General features: G+C 38.1%; 1 protein-coding gene and 1 long non-coding RNA gene across 2 annotated transcripts in view; one reads left to right on the plus strand and one right to left on the minus strand.

Moving 5' to 3' along the window:
- LOC141395208 (uncharacterized) overlaps window positions 1-22,949 on the plus strand; it is a 138,008-nt gene that overhangs the window by 84,831 nt on the left and 30,228 nt on the right. The window lies entirely within an intron of this gene.
- LOC141391895 (uncharacterized) overlaps window positions 7,638-22,949 on the minus strand; it is a 65,732-nt gene continuing 50,420 nt past the window's right edge. The window contains exon 2 of the long non-coding RNA XR_012409740.1: window positions 7,638-8,393. This is a non-coding gene — a long non-coding RNA (uncharacterized lncRNA). The remainder of the gene's footprint in view (window positions 8,394-22,949) is intronic.

Genomic DNA, 22,949 nt, shown 5'->3' on the forward strand with positions numbered 1-22,949 from the left:
TTAATTGTAATGAAAGGTATGTGAAACGTATTCAAGATGTTTAGTGTCGCCAATGAAGTGTGCGTTTTTTAATAATTGATGCCCGTACTTGTTGATTTTTTTCAAGGTCAATTTTCACAATAAATGATGAAAATAGTTGTGAATAAGATCGAGTTGGGTTGTGTAACTTATCATTTTATAAAAAGGACAGAGTTTTTTTTTACCAGTTTCCATCGAGAAATCCTGCACACACATATTTGCACTTTTCGTTATTATGTGATATTTTGTCTTGCAGATATGTACATATTTTCGTTGATTATACCCTCAGCCTTTAGGCTATGAAGGGTATATACACTTTCATACGGGCAAAATGTGCCTCATGGAAATAATGGTTTTAGACCCCAAGTATGTTTGGACGAAATGTGTTTCAGACAATTTGGAGTCGATTGAGCAATGTCCGTCCGTCTGTCTGTCTGTCTGTCTGGCTGGCTGGAGCGCACGATAACTCTCGAACGGATAAACCGATTCGGTTCAAGTTTTGGCTTTCGTAATATTTTACCCAAACTTAGTTTAAGTTCGAAGATGGGCTATATCGGTCCACTCCTTCCGGTACCTCCCCCACAAAAGTTCGAAAATGTTCGGAAAATTTGTGCGCACGATAACTCTTGAAGGGAGTAACCGATTTGGTCCATACTTTGCCCATCGTGGAGCGTGTACCAGACTTAGATAAGGTTTCAATATGGACTCAATCGGTCCACTCCTTGGGGTACCTCCCACACAAAATTTCGGAAAAGTTCAGTTTAGGGCCAGCTCTCGAATCACTTTGATTTTTGTTTTAGCAGCTTGTATTCACTGCCCTCCATACGACGGTACAAGTTTCAGCAGGGGCAAAACCATACTTCCCGAGAGAATAGTCTGAAAGTTGCAAAAAAACCCTATGACACCGTGTGAGGTGGTTGAAGCGCAAGATAACTCTCGAACGGAACTGCCGATTCGGTCCAAAATTTGGCCTTAGTAATATTTTGTCCAAACATAGTTTAAGTTTGAAGATAAGCCATATCGGTCCACTCTTTCAGGTACCTCCCCCACAACAGTTCCAAAATGTTCGGAAAAATTGTTCGTACGGTAACTCTTGAAGGTAGTTGCCAAATTGGTCTATACTTTACACATCCTAATACATCTACCAGATATAGATCAGGTTCAAATATGGACTATATTTGTCCACTCCATCCCGTACCTCCCACACAAAATTTCGGATAAGTTCACTTTAAGACCTGCTATGGAATCACTTTGATTTTAGTTGAGACAACTTGCATTCGTTGCCTCAATTACGATGGTAAAAGTTTTTTTAGGGGCAAGTCCATACTTCTTGAGCAAACAGCCTGAAGAGTGTAAAAACATCCTAAGGCACCATATGTTGTGGCTGGAGATCCACTTCCATAACGGTCAATGTCGATCCATTCCTTTTAGTATCTCCTCCGCAAAACTTTTGAACTTTAATCCTAATCAACATTGTTGTCGGTTCAAATATCCAAAAATTTTAAAACCCCCTAAATACATACGTATGTTGGGAAATTTTTTTTTCAATATACACAGGCTGAGGGTATATCTCTGTCGGCAAAGCCGACAGATACTTTTTTACTTGTTCAGAATGTCAGAATATGGTATAGGGTGACTTCCTGGCGTTTAGTTAAAATTTAAAGTCTGATGTATTCTAGGACCTATAGTAACATTTTATGACGAACAGATTTCTAGAATATTTTGATCTGCTACGATCACATTTTATAGGAGATTTTAAAGATTTTTGGAAAAAGGGATAAAAAGACCCTTTCATGACTCTTCTTCTTCTTCTTTATTTGCCATTCCGTATTCGGGTTTTAGCGATCATACAATTACATGATGATAATTTGGTATATTTAACAAATCAGTTTATTAATTTATATATAAGTTTCTGTTTTTGGCGGCATTCAGAAGAGTTCTTTCATTATGGTGTCCAGTCCAGTCTTGAATGTTTTTGAGCCATGATGTTTCCCGTCGCCCTCTCGGTCTTCTCCCATCGATTTTTGTTTGGATAATTGTTTGCAGAAGCTTATATTTGTCATGCCTCATAATGTGACCAAGATATGCGGTTTTTTGTGTTTTTATAATTTTTATTAATTGGCGTTCGACTTGCATGCGTTCTAACACTTCGTCGTTTGTAATGCGCTCGGTCCATGGGATCTTTAAAATTCGACGATATATCCATATTTCAAACGAGTTCAGTCTTTTTTCATCTACAGCTTTCAAAGTCCATGTTTCCGCAGAGTACAATAAAACGGACCATATGTAACATTTTACAAATCGTATTTTTGTAGTAAGACTTATGTCGTGGCTAAGTAAAACTTTGTTATGTTTGAAAAAATTGCTTCTTGCCATTTCTATTCGGCATTTAATTTCTCTTGATATGTCCCATTTATCGTTGATTTGAATTCCGAGGTATTTGTAGGTTGTCACTCGCTCTATTTCATCGTTATTTATCTTTAGTGGCGTATTATTGTCGGCATGATACCTGCTTACTACCATATATTTTGTTTTCTTAACGTTGATTTTTAATCCGTATATTTCGCTATTTTGTGTTACTGCGTCTATTAATTTTTGTAGTCCAGCTATGCTGCTTGCTGCTAATACGGTGTCATCGGCATAGCGTATGTTATTTATTAAGGTGTTGTTTAGTTGGATACCAATATTCTTTCCACGTACAGATTCTTCGAATATTTTCTCGGAATATATGTTAAATAAAAGAGGGGACAATATGCAGCCTTGCCTTACGCCTCTTGGAATTGGAACATCGTCAGTTAATTCATTATCTACTTGAATGTTTGCTATCTGTTTCCAGTATAGGTTTTTAATGCAGTTTATGTCATGACTCACACGAGGGTTAATTTTTTAAGAAAAATATTCCTCACATTCTTGTTAGTAAAGTTGCCAAAGGCACCATATACCTAAAGTGCAAGGATTCAAAGTAATCAAAACTCAAATATTTCCAAACTGTAGAAATGGTAGAAGCTTGCACCCCTATTTTAGATTCTTTGTTTTTTGGCAAAATTTATACTGATATTTCCTTGGTATGTAATACAAAAAGAGATTTCATTTCTTTGGTGACTTATAGTGAAATTTAGTGGAGAACATTTTTGTCTTTGACGCCATTTTTCTAAAATGATGTTTTGTATGACAATGTGGCCAAAACTCACATGAAGTACGACATTAACCCTAAAATGTGTTTTTAATGTTGCATAATCCTGGAGTTTAGGTAAGATATAGAGTTTTGGTGTATTCTAGGATCTATAGTAAAAATAGATGGCGAACAAATTTGTAGAATATTTTGATCCAATACGATCACATTTTATAGGGACCATTTAAGGGACCAAAAAGACCCCTTAAATAACAGCCTGAGGGTTAAATAATATGAAAAATGAAACCCGAAAAACATAAGAACTCAAGGTTAGGTCAAAATCCATTCATTTTTAGAGTTTTGTCCAGGTTTTTCGTACGTGCCCTGGGACCTCAAAGTTTCCATAGTAATTTATATGGCCCAAAGGTGAATTTTCACGAAATTGCTCTAAAGTCCACATTTATTGTTCAATCGATTAGAAATTTTTACAGTAAACAAGTAATCCTACAAAAAATTTGAAAATCGGGTCGGATTGTAATATTAGCTATATAAAGGGCCCATGGAAACTTTGATGCCCCAGTGGTACGTGTTAACATATTACGATTGTGCTCAAACTTTGACAATTTAAAAATCTACCAAAGCTATACACTTTAGTGGGGTGCCGGGGTGCCACATAAAAAATCAGACATCGCAATAAAGAAGGTGCAATAAAGAAGGTGATACAGTAATAACAACTGAAGTCTTATTTTGCTGTCAAAATATTTTATTTTTATTAAAACTACCAAATATTTCTTCCCTGACAAAAATATACATATGTTGCTCTGTTCCAGAACCTGCAAGAAGCTACTATTTTTTACTTACTTACTTACTTATCTGGCCCTTACAGAACATTTGTTCCATAGGCCGACCTAAGAAAAGATCTCAATTTCTCTCTATTTGTTGCTTCGCACTCTGGAATACCGCGCCTTTTCATCTCTTCATCCACTTGTTTGCGCCATCTATTCCTTGGCCTGCCAATTCTGCGTGCACCGCCAAGCGGTCCTTATTTATACGCCTTTTTAGCGGGTTCATCTTCGCTCATTCTTATGATATGGCCTAGCCAACGCAATCGCTGCATCTCGATACGTTTAACTATATTGATGTCGTTGTATAGAAGATACAGCAGGTTCATGCGGCGTCGATATTCACCGTCAACGCAGATTGGTCCGTAGATCTTTCGAAGAATTTTTCTCTCAAACACACCAAGAGCTGCCATGCCTGCTTGCGCAAGTACCCAGGCTTCGGAGCCATACATCAGCACGGGTAGTATCAGTGTTTTGTAGAGCGTTATTTTTGTTTGACGAGATTTGGCTTTGCTTTTAAACTGCTTACTTAAGCCAAAGTAGCATCTGTTGGCCAATACAAGTGTTCTTTTTATTTCACAACTGATGTCGTTTGTTGTGTTTACGGAGGTGCCGAGGTAGACGAAGTCTTTTACTACCTCAAAATTATAGGAACCAACTTCCACAGTTGGTCCGATTTCAAAGGACGCATTGCGCGTTGACACCATCAGCTTGATCTTCTCGCCGTTTACCGCCAGACCCACTTTAGGAGATTCTCCTTCGACCTTCATAAAGGTATCTGTTACTTCTTTACTGATCGTCCCATGATGTCTATATCATCAGCATAAGCAAGTAACATGTGGCTATTGGTGTAGGTTGTGCCACTTCTTTTGACGTTTGCCTCTCGTATAACCTTTTCCAGCAGGATGTTGAAGAGATCACACGAAAGGCTGTCTCCTTGTCTGAAACCTCTTTTGGTACTAAACTCTTCGGAGAGGTTCTTTCCTATTTTAACTGAGGACCTCGTGTCAGATAAAGTCATTTTACAAAGCCAGATGAGCTTTGCGGGGATACCAAATTCAGACATGGCTTGGAATACCTTTGAACGCAGCGTGCTGTCGAAGGCTGCTTTATAATCGACAAAAAAGTGGTATGTGTCGATCTGCATCTCTTGGGTCTTCTCCAGGATTTGACGCAGGGTAAATATTTGGTCAATGGTGGACTTGCCAGATCTAAAGCCACCAATGGTCCAATTATCTCGTTTATCATAGGCTTTAGTCGTTCGCACAATATCCCTGACACGATCTTGTAGGCAATAGGGAGTAGACTTATGCCCCTATAGTTAGAGCATACAGTCTTATCTCCCTTCTTATGGACTAGGCACAGGATACTCAGGTTCCAATCGTCGGGTACTCGTTCTTTCTGCCAGATGGTGTTAACTAGCTGATGAATACACCTTATCAGCGTGTCGCCTCCGGTTTTGAACAGCTCGGCTGGTAAGCCATCGGCTCCTGCTGCCTTATTATTCTTCAGCCGATTTATTGCTGCATTTACCGCATCTTGGCTGGGCGGTATACATTCAATACCATCTTCTGGGATTGTGTCTGTGGTATCTTCGTCGTCTTCGCTGCTATTGGATACCAACAGTTTTGAAAAATGTTCTTTCCATATCCTGAGCACACTATCTGTATCAGTTACCAAATTACCTTGCTGGTATCTACAGGAGAATGTGCCTGTATCAAAACCATCTGTTTTTTTACTACGATAACATTTTTGCCTTTATGTTATCAAAAAAAAAAAATATATATATATATACATATATATTAAAAATAAGTAGATTCTTGTAGTTCTGGAACAGACTATGTATGTATGTGTATAACCAAGGCAAATTTATAAAAGGTATATGCAAGAAATACAACAACTAACAAATTTACAAACACAACAATGTTTGTTATCATGGTAGAACAAATACAAGGTAAAGTTAATACTACAACAAATACAACTCGAACAACAACCACAAAGGAATATGTTTTTGTTTGTAACGTTACTGCCAGTTGTATTTGTAAGGAAATGTCTATAAATTATTGGAATTTAAAAAACTAATAATTTTTCACATTTGGTTGAATATTTTGGATAACATGAATGAAAATTCGTTACATTTTCAATTTTTATGTTTCCACATCATTCCACTAAATGCATAAATTCTCGCAGAAAGTAGAATTCTTGCAGACGAGTTTGGGGTCGCTGGAAATTCATAGAAAAAGGAGAAGCTGTTTCAATGTTTTGTTTTAGAAATCAAAGAAGCACATGTTTATTAGGGCTTTATTTTTTTAAATTTTAACAAAATACCTCACATATTAACAAACGTTGTATCGCCTCTACAAGCGGTGATTTACTGCGCGGCTTATCGTTCGAACTTGGAGGAGGTTACATATCATTGATATGAAGAAGTCTTTCTGGGAAATGGTTTTTTCCGAATGATACATTTTTTTTTTGAAAAAATATATGTCCCTAATGTACATCGAAATAGAAATAAACGTATAAATTGTCATATGAAATTTGACACTAACGTTACAACCCAGTTCAGTCAGCTGTGTATTGCTGCTACCTTTTCTTATTCTACCATGGTTTGTTATTGAAAATTAATTGTCAAAGAAAATATTGAATAATAGGGTCGTTTCAATTTTTTTTAAATTTTTTAAATCCTCTAAAATAGAACCAATTTGAATCAAAATGTAAATATAACACATTCAGAACTCTCGTAGGTAATTTTTATTACACGTTTAGGATGGAAATCAGTATTTTATGGTAACAAATTTCGAAGTTTAAAATTTTATGAGTAGACCCTATTACATTTTGAAAACTAAATTTACAAAAAAATAAGAATACAGCTGATTGTCACTTCTACCTTATATGAATATGCCTTGTGTACAACGTTTAATTTTAAAATGTGTGAAACAATTTTATTTTTTTATTTGATTTTGATGGATCCTTCACAAGAAATTTTTTTCACAGCAAAATAAGAGAAATGCCTGAATTCTCCTTTTGCAACTACTTCCTAAATTTGCCTTGATAACTTACCTACTTTCGATTTCTTCAAATAAAACACCAGCTTTGTTTTTTTTTTTTGGTTCCGCAGAGAGAGCTAAACGATTTATTATTTTGTAATATTTTATATTTTTGTGACATTTCTAGAAGATTCTTGTTGATGAATTCTTAGAAGTTTATTACAATATGTATCATATGTTTGTTTGTGTGTGTAATAATGATGCAATATTTGTTTATATTAATGTAAGATTTGTAGGTATGTATATTTATATTATTTTATTTATTAATATTTACTAATTTATAAAAAAAGAAAAAAATGTAATTTTATTATAAGAAATATTGAATGTTTTATTAATGCCCACAAGATGTTGAAATGTGAGTTTAGTGGTTACTAGAACTGCAATTGTTTTTAGAGTCGTTTTCTTGTTTAAATTTAGGTGTGGGTGTTTGTTGGCGCCCAATAAGCTAAAACTACACTAATATGAATCTAAAATTTTAAACTAAATACAAATATTATTTATATGGGATAAATTTAATATTTACAACTTGTGAAATGAAGTTTTGTGCTATTTATGAAATTAAATAAAATCATTTTTTAAATATTATATATATCTTGATATAAATGTTGCTGGTTTCCCTTTTCTGTGTGTGTGTTTTTATGTTAAGGATCCCAAAATCATTGCCAAATATTTACTTTGAAAATAAACATTTGGTCTAATGAATTTTGGCATCCTTTGTGTCCTTTGTGGTTTGTTGGATTTGGTACATCCATTCCTGTGGTTTTAAGTAAATGAGAAATTTCATTTGCCAAGAAGTTTTGGGTGTTGGTGATTGGTTAATTTCTTCAACTATCTCTCCATATGAATCCATTTTAACCAATCAGAGTATTGTATTTAGGTCCTCCTTCCTTTGTGTTGCTTATTTACAACAACAAAATCCATGAAGTTTCAACAAAGGCTGTGAGAGTGAAGAGAAAATTGTTCCAGTTGTGTGTTGTTCTTCACCAGTAAATATAGTATACTTTTAGGCGTATGTTTTTGTATTTCATTCATTCTCTTTTTCGTTTCAACGTTGACTGGCATATTTCTCTCCCAGTCTTGCTCACTTGATTCATTGTCGTTTATGTTCGTTGTCTGTGTGAGTGTTGCATTTCCGCTGTAGATTTCGAAGTGTTGGTGCTATTGGTGGTGGTGGTTTGAGTTTTATTTCCTCTATTTACCTCTGCCATTGGTTGGTCAGGCCAATGAGCAAGTAGTTTACCATAAGGTAAAGATGTGCCGAGCTTTTGGGCCTGAGCACATTTATACAATATTGCAATGCTTGAAGAAATAAAAACCACAATCTGTTTGTTTTGCTAATGTTGCTATCTTCAATGGATTTTCTATTATTCTTGGCTGTAAAGAAAGAAAGGAAGAGAAACAAGTTTAATTTGTTATATAGTTAGAAAAAAGGCAATAAATTTAAATGGGGATAGCTGAATGGAAAATAACACACGGTCTGGGGTCATTACCGAGTCGCAAGAAAAAACTAAAACTAGAATATATAAAGTTTGCATATGGGTTGCTTAAATAAAAAACAAGTAAAAAAGTAGCAGTTGAGTTTGTCGACAGAGATATACCCTCGGCCTATGAGAATTTAAACTTGTATCTATTGACAATATCAAATCTAAAAGCTGCTACGCAGATTTTATAACCTTTTTTGGAAGTATGTACTTGCCGACAAAAAAATGTATTTGGATTGAAGCTTAAAAGTCTTGCGGAGGATGTACTGGAAGGAATGGACCGACATAGTCCATTTTGAAAGTCGATCTTATTTTGGCTGGCCGTCATTCCTTCCGATAGATATTGTGCCCACCAGTCATTTCTGTAGGTTACCGTATAACATAGAGATTTTGGGCTACGATGTCAGGAAGCATGGAATTGCCCACGAAAAATATAATATCGTTTAAACAGGGCTACAAGGAGTAGCATCTGTATAATTTTCCAAAGGATCTTCGAAAAGATCCTAAACTGCACTTAAAGAAAAATGTTGAACTTTTGTGGGGGAGGTACCCTAAGGAGAATACCGATATCGACCATTTCTGAAGTAAAACTACATTTGAACAACAAATTTCGAGATCCAAAGTTTGGAGGTTGCTGTGACATTTTTGTAACATTTGGGGGGGGGGGGGGGAGATACCCTCCACCATATGGAGGGTATAATTAAATTTGTCATTCCGTTTGTAACACATCGAAATATTCGTCTTATATATATATTATTGATCAACATAAAATTCTATCTCGATTTAACCATGTCCATCTGACCGTCCGTCCGTCTGTCTGTTGAAATCAAGATATGGCTCGCAATTTTAAAGATAGAGAGTCAATATTTAGTACAGAAGTTTTTATTACTTGCAGGATGGTTGGTATTGAAAATGGGATATATCGGTCCACGTTTTGATATAGCCCACATAGAACGGTACCTCCCGATTTTCGGTATTTTTAAGGTTTTAGCTTCATTATCCTTCCAAAATGGCTGAAATTTGGTATTTAGTTATCGTTGAGTGTATAAAACTTTCCACCTGAAATTTGTTGGTATAGGTTCACGCTTTCATATAGCCCCCATAGAACGGTACCTCCCGATATTCGGTATTTTGAAGCTTTTAGTATCAATATCCCACCAAAATGGTTGAAATTTGTTAATTAGTCTTCGTTGAGGATATTAAACGTTCCACCTGAAATTTGTTGGTATAGGTCCACGCCTTAATATAGCCCCCATAGAACGTTACCTCCCGATATTCGGTATTTTGAAGGTTTTAGCTTCATTATCCCACCAAAATGGTTGAAATTTGGTAATTAGGCGGAGCTCAGTAATTTCGTAGATGAAAGGAAACTAATTGCTCCAATCTCTTTCAATTTAATTTTGGTGGAGGGTATAAAAAGTTCGGTTCGGCCCAACTTAACGTTTTCTTACTTGTCAAACTTAAACTTAGTGTGAACAAAATATTACGAAGGCCGAATAGGCTGATCCGATCGAGAGTTATCGTACGCATGGTGTCATAGAAATTTTTACAGCTTTCGTGCTATTTTTCAAGTTGTTACAACAAAGATAAAAGTTATTCGAAAGCAGGATTAAACTGCATTTTGTTCCGAAATTTTGTGTCGGAGGTACCTGAAAAAAGTTGACATATATAGTCCATATTCAATCCTGATCAATGTCTCATAGAAATATTACGATGTGCAAATTATGGACCAAATCCGTTACTGCCTTCAGTAGTTGCCGTGGGCACAAATTTTCCGAATGGAATGGACTGATGTGGCTCATCTTTGGACTTAAACTAAGTTCGGACACAATATTACGATGGTCAAATTTTAGACCGTTTCGGCAGATCCATTCAAAAGTTATTGGACGCTCCAACCACTACAAATTGTACCATAGTAGATTTTTACACCTTTCGGGCTATTTTCTTAGGAAGTATGGACTTGCCCCTGATGAAACGTGTACCGTCGTAATGGGGGCAACGAATACAAGTTGCTACAACAGAGATCAAAGCGATTCGAGAGCAGGTTCTAAACTGAACTTTTCTGAAATTTTGTGTAGGAGGTACCAGATGGAGTGAACCGATATTGGAACCTCATCTACGTCTGGTAGAAATTTTAACGATCTGCAAAGTATGGACCCAATCGATTACTCCCTACAAAAGTTATCGTGCGCATAAATCTTCCGAACATTTTCGAACATTTGTGCGGGAGGTACCTGAAGGAGTGGACCGATATGGCTCATCTTCGAAATTAAACTAAGTTTGGACAAAATCTTACGAAAGCCAAATTTTGGACCAAATCGGCTCATCCGTTCGAGAGTTATCGTGCGCACCAGCCAGACTGACAGATGGACGGACATGGCTAAATTGACTCCAAAAGATTTCGTCCGAAGATACGTGAGGTCTAAGCCCATTATTTTGATGAGGTACACTTTTGGTCGTAACAAAGTGTATATACCCACTTTAGGCTAAAGGCTGAGGGTATAAAAAAATAAAAGTTCAGCCTTTAGGCTGAAGGGAGTAATGATTTTAGATCCGAAGTATGTTTTGAGGAAATCCGATTAAAAAAAATTTGGTGTCGATATAGACATGTCCGTCTATGTGTCCGTTGGCTGAAGCACACGATTGATTACCTTCCAATCGATAAACCGATCCAGTCCAAAATTTGACTTTCATAAAATTTTGTTCAAACTTAAGTTTTTAGTTTGAAGATTGGCCATGTCGGTCCACTATCTTGGGTACCTCCTCCACAAAAGCGCAAAATTTTTCGCAAAAATGGTGCGCACGATAACTCTCGATGACAGTAACCGATTTGATCCATACTGCTTCTGGCACTTTCCACACAAAAATTTCAGATATGTTCACTTTAAGGGCTCCTCTCGAATCGCTTTGATTTTTTTGGGAACAACATGCATTCGCTGCTCCCTCACACGGTACACGTTTTTTTAGGAGCAAGTCCATACTTCGTACACGCGATATCTTTTGAAAGGAGCATCTATTCGAAGATACTTTGGCAAATTATACCGATGCTACTCCTTGTGCTCCAGTTTACAGCAATATTATGTTTTTCATGGATAAGTTAATGCTTCCTGACGTAGTGGTATAAAACCCCAAAGTTATACGGTGACTAACTAAAATCATTGGAGGGCGCGCAGTCTATCTAAAACAAATGACTCCTAAAATAAGATCCACTTCCACTTCGATGCATTCCTTTAGGTACTTCCCGCACAACACTTTTGAGCTTTGATCCAAATATACATTTTTATCGGCAAGTTCATACTTCCAAAAAGGACCACAAAATCTGAAACCTCCTAATACATAATTATTGAGGTTGCGTAGCCGGTATTGAATTCGAAATTGTCAATAGATGAAAGTTTAAATTCACGCAGGCTGAGGGTATTTTCAATAACTTCTTCATTCACAACGGATTTCTATTATTGTTTTTTTTTCCTTTAAAGGGGCAATAATATATTTCAAGTCATTCATTTTTTGGTTGAATTTTTGCTTAGAAAATGCCAAACAATATAATTATTTACTTCTACAAAATATGAAATTAGCTTTTCAAAATGGGGAAAACCAAATATAAATTCGGTTGAAAAATATATAGGTTATGCAATTTTTTATGTTTTAACTTTTTGGTTTATTTTGTATTTTTAACATTTGTACATTGGGGCGTATGGTGTAATTGTAATTTTTCTAGATAATATCAAGTGTACACACCAATGTACACTAATGTTTAAAAATACAAAAATACACTACATAATGTTAAAAAATTCCAAACATTTCATTAAAAAAAACATTTTACTTCAATGGAATTTTTAAGACATTTTTATACCCTCCACCATAGGATGGGGGTGTATTAAGTTTGTCATTCCGTTTGTAAATACTCGAAATAATCATTGTAGACCCCACAGACTATATATTCTTGATCAGCGTGCAATTCAACATCGATATAGCCATGTCCGTCCGTCTGTGAAATCACTCTAGCGTCCGAACGGATTTACGTAGGTGGATGAACTTTTGGGAAAATCTATTATTTGTACGTAGGACTTTTGGTTATGTGGGTCCACGCTTTCGTATAGCCCCCATACAAAATGACGCGAGACGCGTCGTAGTTTTAAGGAATTTTTAAGATATTTATCCCATTTTACCACCGAATTGGTTGTAATTTGGTATTTTGTGTCTCCAGAGGCCAAAAAACATTCCTACCAAAGTTGGTTTATATAGGTCCATGTTTTGGTATAGCCCCATATAACGACCCATATAAAGTACGCGTCATTTTAATATATTTTGAATGTATTAGTCCCATTTGACAACAGAATCTGTTGTAACTTTGTATTTTATGTTCCCAGAGGCTAAGAAACATTTCTACCATAAAATGGTTATATAGGTCCACGTTTTGATATAGCCCCCGTAGGACGATATCTCCCGATTTTCGGTAACCACAGATCCACTGCAATTAGATGAGTAGGTTTGGCTGGGCAGTTGAAAAGGTGTTTTGTGTCGTGCGGGCCCATGCCATGTACTCGGCAGATGTCTTGCACGGCGCGGTCGATAAGCTGCAATAGATGGGGGATGTATTTGTTCCTACTTTTCAGTTTGTTTTTGGCTGTTGATTTTGTGGCGGAAATCTGCATATTCCTCGAATGAAAAAATGTGGTAAGATTGGTTAAATAGTTGTTCAGTCTCTCACAGATGTCATCAGGATAGGTACCCGACGCCAGGATCCTGCAATCATCCGCATACGTTACGATCTCGATGCCGTATGGAGGGGGCGGAATACAGTTGAAGTAGAGGTTAAACAGTTCCGGAGATATCACCCCACCTTGGGAAACTCCCTGTTTCACTCTACGGGGTTTGGACTTCTTGTTCCTGAATTCCACGTACGACTGGCGTCCACACATATAATTGACTATCCAACATTTCTAGCTTGGCCGGAGTCTGCTCAATGTCCTCAAACAACGTGGAGTGTCTGACTGTATCAAAGGCTTTTGATAAGTCAAGCGCCACCATCACTGTTCTATCGCACGGCGATCTCTGGTTGAGTCCTTGACAAAAATGTGGAGTAATGGCGTGCAGCGCAGTTGTCGCGATGTGCTGCTTACGGAATCCATGCTGATGATCGGCAACTTGATAGCTATTTCTGATACTGGGGAGGACTAAGGCCTCAAGGGTCTTTGCTACGGGCGACAAAAGCGAAATCGGCCTGTACGATTCACTTTTGCTGGCATCCTTGCCGGGCTTCCGTAGTTGGACCACCCTGCGACAAGTTGAGAACTTTAGTGAGATACTCCACTCCCGTCTCATCCAGCTGCTTCAATATTACCGCGGAGATTCTATCAGGGCCCAACGCTTTGGATGATTTAGCGTTCCTGATGGCATTGGCAACATCATCCATTGTAAACTGTGGTCGTAGAAAGAGATCTGATGCGACGTAATACTCTTCTCTTCGCCCTGTCACTCTCGGGGTGCTCGACAAACTGTCGATTGAAATAACTTGCGCACCTCTTTGGGTCAGTCAACGTAGCGTCGCCAAACGTGACTGAGGTCCTATCTTCCCTTTTTCCAGGGTTCGAGAGTGCCTTAACCGTTGCCCACAATTCACCCATACAGGCTCCAATGTTGCAACTCTTCAGATGATTTAACCACTTGTTCCGCTTATGCTCGCGGTTATGGTTATGTCTGGCGAGCTGCGACACTCTCCTCTAATTCTGGTAGGGGTGTCCTCATTGACCGTGCAAAACATAGAGCTATCAATCTGCTCAGCCAGCGCTGTTACTCTCTGGTCGTTTCCGAGGGCCGAATGCCACATCTCATGATGCGCATTAAAGTCCCCACAGGACCAGACGATTATGACCTTCCAAAAGCGGGCTAATGTTAGGCACGTAGTCTGTGATACGGCTATTTCTTGGCGGGATGTATACGTTCAGCAACTCTATCTCGGCAGTTCCACACCTGTCTGCTACCCCCATACATTCCATGTACGGGTCATTAGAGACAGGCTCAAGCAAGATAGGTCTGTATTGGACAGACAGTTGCAATAGGGAAGCTAATCCCCCACCTCCACTTCTGGTGCAATCTTTCCTTAGCACATTGCAACCATCACAATGTTGTAAGCTACATTTGTTGTTGAGCTTGGTTTTTTGAACCGCAGCGACCTTGATGTTCTTCCGACTCATGAAATCTACTATTTCCTCGATCTTACCTCGGAGTCCATTGCAATTAAATTACAAAAAGGATGCATTCTCTGGGATTGGGACAACAGCGACTGGTGTTAAAGGCTGTGTGTGCGGTTGTTGTCGAGGGGACTGCGGGGGAGTTTCGTAGTCAGACGACGAGGGAGTTTCGTAATCCGACGACGACTCACTGGGGACTGTGTTCCTGCAGCATGCAGCAACATAGTCCCTGTCGTAGTCCCTCTCGTGGACAAGTCCAGAGCAACCCCTTAGATGCACCCACTCCTGACATCTATTGCATCTCACCGAAGGTTGGATGTGGGTGAAAATGCGGCTGTGACAAACTGAGCACAGATATATTGGACCTGGGTTTTCCTCCGTCCCGGCACAGACCAAAAGAATTCGGAGCAGGCATTCCGGGATATGTTGAAGGTATACATATTTTTGTCGTCAAAACCGACCTATACCATTGTACTTGCTAGTCAACAGAATTCATCACAACTCTTACTTTAGTAAAAATTTTCGTGGTAGGGAAATATTATAAATATAAAACCTTCCTAATATATCAAATGTTTATATAAACAAAATCACTATCACAAAAATACACACACACAGAAGTATGCAGAACATTTATTTTCGCTAAATCTATCTCATATACCTATATACATACATATGTTTATATGTGTCTATTTATCTCTATTCGGTTAGATGGTTGTTTATGAAATTTGTGCCAAGAAAATAATTGCAAATCTGACGTAGATTTAAAATACGCCCAAAGAAAAATGTGTAATTAATTATTCTTCTCTGTTCAAGAATGTTTTTCATATTAAAAACAAGTGAGCAAGGGCTATAGTCGGGACGGGGCCGACCATGTGATACCCTACACCACTACCCCTGTGCACAAGCTTTTCACTGGTAAACATTTGTTTTAGGGAATATAATCCGACTACCACCAAAAATAATATGCCTCTTTCTCTCTGATCCGATCAAAATTACGACCTGTAGCTTGATTGCAAAAAATGGAAGAATTGGATGCATTACCGACTATTGTGGTATCTCCCTTGTTTGACCACCTTCGCCAACCTGCTTTACACCTTTGCCGTTGGAATTCCCCTACTAGAAGCCGATATATTCACAAAGAATAAAACTTGGAATTTGTCTCCAAATGAGTTTTCCCCATTCCGACCCCTAAATATTATCCGACTATCACCAAAATCAATAGGCTTCTTCCTCTGTGGGGCCCCATCTACCCCCAAAATTTCTTCACTATCCGATCAAAATTCCAACTTGTAGCGTGATTACAAAAAATGGAAAAATTTGGTATATTACTGAATTTTGCAATATCTCGGTTTGCTCACTTACGCCAACATACTTTGCATCAATATAAACGATATATTTTCTTCTTCCATTGACGGGTATTCCTTTTGGAATACTCCAACCAGAAGCGGAGATATTCGCATATGAAAAAAACGTTGACTTTTCTCCACATAAGCTTTTCGCTTATTCCGACTCCTGAATATTATCCGACCATCACCAAACTAAATAGGCTTCTTCCGCATCAACTCCCAAAAAATTCTTGACGATCCGATCAAAATTGCGACCTGTAGCGTAATTACAAACAAATCGCAAAATAGGATGCATTACCGACTATTGCGATATCTCTGTTGTTTGAGCAGCTACGGTAACCTACTTTACATCGTTGTAAAGGTGATATTTTCTACTTTCCTTGCCAGGTTTTGCTTTTGAAATACCTCTTAAAGAAGCAGAAATATTGGCTTTGAAATAAAACGTAGACCTTTTCTCCAAATTAGTTTTTGCCCATTCCGACCCCTGAATATTATCCGACCATGACCAAAATCAGTAGGCTACTTCCTCTGTGGGACCCCCATTAACCGCTAAAATTTCGTGACGATCCGATCAAAATTGCGACCTGTGGCGTGATTACAAAAAAATCGGAAAATTGGATGCATTATCGACTATTGCCATATCTCTGCTATTTGACCACCTACGACAACCTACTTTACATCGTTGCAAAGGTGATATTTTTTACTTTCCTTGTCATGTTTTGCTTTTGATATACCTTTTAAAGAAACAGAGATATTGGCTTTTAAATAAAATGTTGACTTTTCTCCAAATAAGTGTTTGCCCATTCCGACCCCTAAATATTATCCGACCATCACCAAAATCAATAGGCTTCTTCATCTGTGAGACCCCCATTAACCCTCAAATTTTCGTGACGATCCGATCAAAATTGATTGATATTGCGATATCTCCGTTATTTGGTTACCTACGCCAACCTAGTTTGCATTATTGTAAAGATGGGATCTTCTACTTTCGTAGTCGGGCTTTGCTTTTGGAAAATGTTCAACCAAAGCTGTGATATTCGTCAATATAATTAAAATCGCAAAAATAAAAATTGGGGTTTTATTAGCTACTATTGTGATATCTTCGTTGTTTGATCACCTACGAGCACGTACTTTACATCATTGGAAAGGTGATATTTTCTTCTTTCATTGTCAGGTTTTGCGTTTGGTATACCCCATATAGAAGCTGAGATATTCGCTTTGGAAAAAAACGTTGTATTTTTATTCACCTAAGTTTTTTGCCCTTTCCGACCCCTAAAAATTATCCGACCATCACCAAAATCAATAGGCTTCTTCCCCTCCGGGACCCCCATCAACATCCAAAATTTCGTGACTATTCGATCAAAATTGCGACCTGTAGCGTGATTACAAGGTTTATATGGACAGACGGACAGACGGACAGACGGACGGACGGACGGACGGACTGACGGACGGACACACATAGCCAGATCGACTCAGCTCGTCGAGACATTCATTTTGATATATATAAGTATGGGTCTACGACCATTATTTCAATGCGTTACAAACTTTTTGGCCAAAACCAACTTATAATACCCTCCCCACATAGTGGTGTAGGGTATAATTAAGAAATGAGTGAATGAAACAAAATCAATATTTACAACAAAACAAAGGTGGAGGAGGGAGGCATATTCGGTAGATTGGCATTTGAAAGCTGTTTTCTCTGTCGCAAATGGGTGTGAGTGTTTGGTGGGCCTGATGCCGTTTTGGCTAGCAGCAGCCGTACATTGGCCAAAATGATAAGATGACATAATTTATGATCGTGGAGTTGTGCCAATATTTGTTTCTGGACTACTTCCCAAAAACCACAACAACAACAACAACGTAACATAACCGAAAAGATTGTCTTGTTTTGGGAGGAAAGGAGAAAAAAAGGGGAATACATTTCTTCTTTCATTTTGGCTTCAATTGTTGTGTGATTGTTGTTGTTGTTTATTTATTCTTCTCATGTGACGTTGTAAACATGAAAATTCTTGGCTCACGATCGATATTTGCTTTTTTGCATTTCTGAGGAATACCCCTGCCTTGATAAGGGATAGACAGATACAATTGTGCGTAAACAAAATATTTCTGGCATACTCATATATGTATCTTTGTGTATGTTTGTGGTAGTGCATGCGTAATCTTGGCCCCACAAATGAAGTGATTCAATTTGCCAAAATTCTTAATTGACCATCTTTAGCACGTGTTTACAAAGGTCAGGTTTTCTGTGCAATCTGTGACGTGTGACGACGTCACAAGTGGCTTTGCTTGCCAATAGATTTTCCACAACACAACATAAACGAACATCCACACACATACACACACTGAAGGCCACAAGGAATTAAAATTTAGCCATTGTGGCCAACAGGTTTTGTGTTGTGTGAATCGATTAGCACTTTCGAACAAGTTCATGTTTCTGTTGCAAAGTGTTAATTATCGAAATGATTTGTGGCCTCCTAACAGAGTAAGGATATCTTATGAAGATGTACCGACTTCCTTGGAATATTTTATTACCAAACGGATGGTGTTGTTTGGTGGTGGCTGGCCGTATTCTATGTTTTCAATGTTCAATTTATTGCCAACGGATGTGAATAATTGAATTTGACTTGTTCCATAAGTTTTCGTAATCGTTGTCCACAAGAAGGAGTTATTATCCTTGTTCGATTTTGTGGTTTCTACAAGAATTTTATGAGCAAATCGCAACAGACAGCGAAATGAGCTGTGCATTGATTTATGGTGTCAGGGCAATTAGTTTACAGTGGGTGGAAAGGAAATTGTTGGGTTTTCACTAAAAATAATTTTAAAATTAGCAGTGAAAAATCTGGATTCTAGGATAACAGCTCGGTGAAATATGAGCTAGGTATGTGTTGGATTTATGGTAAATCGGATAATGAAAAATCTGTTATCCGGATTCACTCCAGTGGATGAAAGAATCGCCAAAATCCGTATAAAAGCAAAGTTCATTAGTATCAATCTCATCTGTGTCCATGCCCCGACCGAAAATAAATATGAAGATAATGAGGAAATATATTCTACGAGCGCCTAGAGCGAGCATACGACCACTGTCCTGGCCATGACATTAGGATTGTCGTAGAAGATTTTAATGCTTAAATTGTGAGGAAAAATATCTTTGGTCTAACGTTCGGCAAGTTTAGCCTTAACGAAGCAGCATCAAAAAATGTTATTATACTGATCGACTTCGCGGCTGCAAACAACATAGATCAATGTCGCCAGTAAGAAAGTTTCAGTCGACAGAGATATACCCTAAGCCTCGGAATTAAAGAAAATACGTCTTTATGGGTTTTCTGAGTATTTGGGCCAATTTTTCAGGAAGTATGGATTCACCCCCCAAAAAATATAACCACCACATACACAACGTGTTACCATAAATTTAAAAACGATCCCAGTCGAGTCCTTAAACTCTACTCTTTCCAAACTGTGTGTGGTAGGTACCCGAAAATTTGGTCCAATTTAGTCAATATTCGGACAAAATTCGTGACTGTAAGAAATAATGCGATGTAAAACGTTTGGACTAAATCCGCTTCAGCATTAGAGAGTTATCTTATGTACTACCCAATTTAGTCGATACCGGAAGGCTTTTTTGAGATTTTGGGTCAGTATTTCAGGAAGTATGGACTTGCTCCCGAAAAACATTTTACCGTCGTGAAGGGGGCCACAAGGACAACATGCAAAAAAAAATTTCAAAACGATCCAAGGGAACTCTTAAACTTCACTTTTTCCGAATTTTGTGTGGGAGGTACCCGAACAGATGTAGTTTATTTTCTAACCTGATACATGACTAGATGAAATAATACGATGTGCAAAGTTTGGACCAATCAAAAACTTCCTGCGAGAGTTATCTTGCCATTTTAGTTGGTGCCGTCAAGGTTTCTTGGGGCTTTTAGGCCATTATCTCAGGAAGTATGGACTTGCCACAGAATAAATTTTTACCGTCGTAAAGGGGCCTCAAGGATAAACTGCAGAAAAATTTTTTCAAAACGATCCGAGAGGAGCTCTTTTTCTGCACTTTTCAAAAATTTTGTGTGGGTGGTACCCGAAGGAGTGGACCGATATAATCCATACTCGAAGCCGATCTATGCCAGGAAATAATATTATATGGTTATATTATTTCCTGGCATAGATATTACCAATTCGGTTAGTTCGAAAGTTTTCGTGCGCGCCATTTTATATAAACTTTTGAACCATTGTGGTGGAGGTACCGGAAAGAGTGGACCGATATGGTCCATCTTCGAACTTAAACTAAGTTTGGACAAAATATTGCAAATGCCCACTTTTGGGCCCGATCGGTGACATCGTTCGAGAGTTATCGTGCGCACCAATCAGACAGACATAAGGACGGACATGGCCAGATCGACTGCAAATTGTCTGAAACAAATTTCGTGTAAACCCACTTGGGTTCTAAACCCATTATTTCCATGAAGAACATTTTTGTGTATATACCCTATTTAGGCTAATGGACGAAAGCTAGACGTCCCGAAGCTGCAAAGACAATGGTTAGCAGAAGCCTACTCCTCAGCTCAGCTTTCCCATTTCTAGAAGACAGCATTCCTAGCCAGGGGTCAAAATTAAGTCCGAAAATGTTAACACAGGTTACACCACCAGACTGATGGTCATAGTACAGGGAAAATCTGGAAATTACACTTCTGTAAGCTTTGGAGCCACCGTGGTGCAATGATATGCACACCCTCCTTGCACGCAGAAGGTCGTGGGTTCGATTCCCCGGCAAGACAACATCGAACAATTTCACTGTGAACCGAAATTTTGGGGGGTGGAAACTTCCTATTGGAGATGAAAGCCCTTGGTGAGTATATACATATTGTCCCAGTAGAACCCTAAACTCACATGAAATTCAGTTACGTAACTTTTTAAACTTGCAATAATGGGTCACCATCCCAGAATTCAACCCGCCATAACTCAAAGGTTCGACTCATAGCGGATCTGCCCTTCAGTGTTCTGTATGTCCTCACCAAGGGCTTTCACCTCCAAAACCAATTTTCCGCTCCCCAGGTCATGATCATAATTTTTTCACGCTTAGAAATGTATCCTCAGTAAGAAACGGGTCAAAAATACGGTTTTTTGGTTCCAGCACCAAAGCCGTTTATAATGTCTAATGCATATTAATCATATCTGATTGACAATCTTAATAGCTTTCTAATGATATGCATATAAGATTAATCGGTTCATAAAAACCGGATAAAAATCCAGTTTTAATATCAGAACAACCGGTTCTATAATTCGGATATCCGGAAATTAACGCGCTTAGCAAAACGAGATCCAACTGTTTTAATAACTCCGAGAATTCTAGGTCATCGATAGGTTAACAATAATATATTGAAATAAATAGATATTGGGCTGTCTGAGGAAGTTTCAGGTAAAAGTGAAAAACGACCGCTTAAACAATATTATATGGATTTTATGTCTTTGGGAACCGTACCTAAAATCTTTCGAGCGACATTTTTGTAGAATATTCCAAAATATTCATCTTGTGCCACTTTTATTGCGGTTCTTGAAATGAAGGACGAAAAGGATATTGAAGGAAGCGAGTTAGAAGGTCGAAATGTTCTACGAAAAAAATCCTCATTTGATTTGACTGAATACATGTCATCTTAAATATAAGCTTAAACAACAGCGAACAAAGATATAACGCTGCTTCCAGATGGCTTTTAGGGTCTCCAGCAAAATATTCATCACGCCATATCGCGAAAGTTCGACTCACGGCGAATCTGTCCTTCGGTGTTCTGTATATACTCACCAAGGGCTTTCATCTCCAATAGGAATTTTCCACCCCCAGACTTTTGTTGCACAGTGTTTTCAACGGTGGCAAAATATCCCTCAGTAATGTTGTCGACATTTCCTGAGTATTTCAGTCATGTATAACTTCTCTACAAGTGGTGTCTTAGGACACGCCGTTCGGACTCGGCGATAAACTGTAGGTCCCATATCATTGAGCTAATATGAATCGGGGTGCCCTCATTTATATTTATCCCGCCTGGGATGTTTGTGGAACAATTATTAAGCTTCAATCAAACGAATCAAACGACTGTATTGAAGGTATACCACCTTGCCAATGTTTTACCACACAATAGCGGCTGTAAACAGACAAAGCAGCAGCAGATCATTGAATACCCTCTGTGACTGTCGTGCTTAATCCTTCCTAGATGTCGTCCTACAGAACCTTAGTGGTACCTACAACCCTGTGCTTTCTTTAGCATCACATCCTTTCTATGATAGTAGTGGTGTCCGTCGGCCCTTTAAAACCTCGAGTCACATCCATCCTAGAACCTAAATAGTGTCCGTAACTCTTATTCGCTTAACACTCAGTTGACATTGGGACCGTCACGTTAACCCTAAGTAGTGCCCGCAACTCTTAGGTCCCCATAAGACTGTCACCAAATTTTCGAACATTTTCGTGGCAAATTTTTTAAAGATTCCTTTCAAACCTTTTTGCCCCAAAGATTCCCATGCGCTAGTAATTAATTATTACAATAACAAAACGATATTAAAATTATTTCATAGAATGACACTTTTCATTTGAAAATTACTCAATCAAGATCTGCTGCCAGTCTCATAAAAATAAATACACACAAAAACAGAGCGTTTGTCGAACTGTTGTTGTTATTGATGTAGCAAAACCCAAAAAAGAAACGACAGAAACTAATTTATTTTTATCTAGGAAACACCAACAACAACGACAACAACATGAAATAAAACGAAAATACTAAATAAATCTAATTGCATTCACATTCATCCGTCGTTCTTCGTGTTGTTTTTTTTCGGTACATCATTTGATGGGCATCAACGGCTGTTTGCAAATTCAAATGCAAAAGCAAACGAATTTGCTAAGCAACGGCGTGACAGGAAAGCAACAGA

This window comes from Musca autumnalis, unplaced genomic scaffold, assembly GCF_047663935.1.
Source record: "Musca autumnalis isolate F117 unplaced genomic scaffold, ASM4766393v1 scaffold_2, whole genome shotgun sequence".
Lineage (NCBI taxonomy): Eukaryota > Metazoa > Arthropoda > Insecta > Diptera > Muscidae > Musca > Musca autumnalis.